Genomic DNA, 1808 nt, shown 5'->3' with positions numbered 1-1808 from the left:
TGGATTTGGTGGCATATCATGATGGTGCTTGATATGCCTTATAAATTGATGGCTTGTATTTATGTTTGCTATCTTACTCACAAAGCTAAACACTTTTTTCCTTCTCTCCTGAGACTATGTAATGATGTGCTCTTGTTTAAAATTGGGTATAAACACTGGTTTATTTTGCTTACTTATACTAAATTATAAAAGATATACACTACCTATGAATTAACATACATGTACATAGCACATTTTTTCCGTTATGACCCATAAGTAAGCTTCAGATCTTGGAATTTCCTAGAAAGTTCCATGTAGCCCATAGTATAAGGAAAGCAGAGAAAAAAAAAAATCTAATCTCTGCTTTCCAGGTGGGAAAATTGAACCACAGCAAGAATCCACAAGATTCCCATGACCATATAAAACATTAAAAAAAGAAAGATAAACATATTCCTGGTCCTTGAGACTTGGTCCAAACATTGGACATTACTGAGTATCATCTCACCCTTTTGTCCAGCCTCCCAAGAGTACTGAAAAAAAGAAATCACATCCTGGGATCAGATCAGAAATACATCTGCTAAAGAAATTAAAGATGATACAAACAGATGGTGAGAAATACCATGTTTTTGTATTGGAAGAATCAACAGTGTGAAAATTACTCTACTACCCAAAGCAATCTACAGATTCAATGCAATCCCTATCAAACCACCAATGGCATTTTTCACAGAACTAGAAAAAAAAATTGCACAATTTGTATGGAAACACAAAAGACCCAGAATAGCCAAAGCAATCTTAAGAAAAATGGAGCTGGAGGAATCAGGCTACTGGACTTCAGACTATACTACAAAGCTACAGTAATCAAGACAGTATGGTACTGGCACAAAAGCAGAAATCTAGATCAATGGAACAGGATAGAAGGCCCAGAGATAAACCCATACACATATTGTCACATTATCTTTAATAAAGATGGCAAGAGTATACAATGGAGAAAAGACAGCCTCTTCAATAAGTGGTGCTGGGAAAACTGGAGAGCTACATGTAAAAGAATGAAATTAGAACACTTCCTAACAAACACCATACACAAAAGCAAACTCAAAATGAATTAAAGACCTAAATGTAAGGCCAGACACTATAAAACTCTTAGAGGAAAACCTAGGAAGAGCACTCTTTGACATAAATCACAGCAAGATCTTTTTGACCCACCTCCTAGAGAAATGGAAGTAAAACAAAAACTAACAAATGCGACCTAATGAAAGTTAAAACCTTTTGCACAGCAAAGGAAACCATAAACAAGACAAAAGACAACCCTCAGAATGGGAGAAAATGTTTGCAACCAAAGCAACTGACAAAGGATTAATCTCCAAATTATACAAGTAGCTCATTCAGCTCAATATCAGAAAAACAAACAACCCAATCCAAAAATGAGCAGAAGACCTAAATAGACATTTCTCCAAAGAAGACATACAGATTGCCAACAAACACATGAAAAGATGCTCAACATCACTAATCATTAGAGAAATGCAAATCAAAACTACAGTGAGGCATCACCTCACACCAGTCAGAATAGCCATCATCAAAAAATCAACAAGGGCTTCCCTGGTGGCGCAGTGGTTGAGAGTCCGCCTGCCGATGCAGGGGACGCGGGTTCGTGCCCCGGTCTGGGAAGATCCCACATGCCACGGAGCGGCTGGGCCCGTGAGCCATGGCCACTGAGCCTGCGCGTCTGGAGCCTGTGCTCAGCAACGGGAGAGGTCACAACAGTGAGAGGCCCGCATACCGAAAAAAAAAAAAAAAAAGGCCAAGGTCAGAACAGTGTGGATAGTAAGCTA

The sequence above is a fragment of the Physeter macrocephalus genome, chromosome 4 (genome assembly GCF_002837175.3).
Source record: "Physeter macrocephalus isolate SW-GA chromosome 4, ASM283717v5, whole genome shotgun sequence".
Classification (NCBI taxonomy): domain Eukaryota; kingdom Metazoa; phylum Chordata; class Mammalia; order Artiodactyla; family Physeteridae; genus Physeter; species Physeter macrocephalus.
This window is presented reverse-complemented; position numbering follows the sequence as displayed.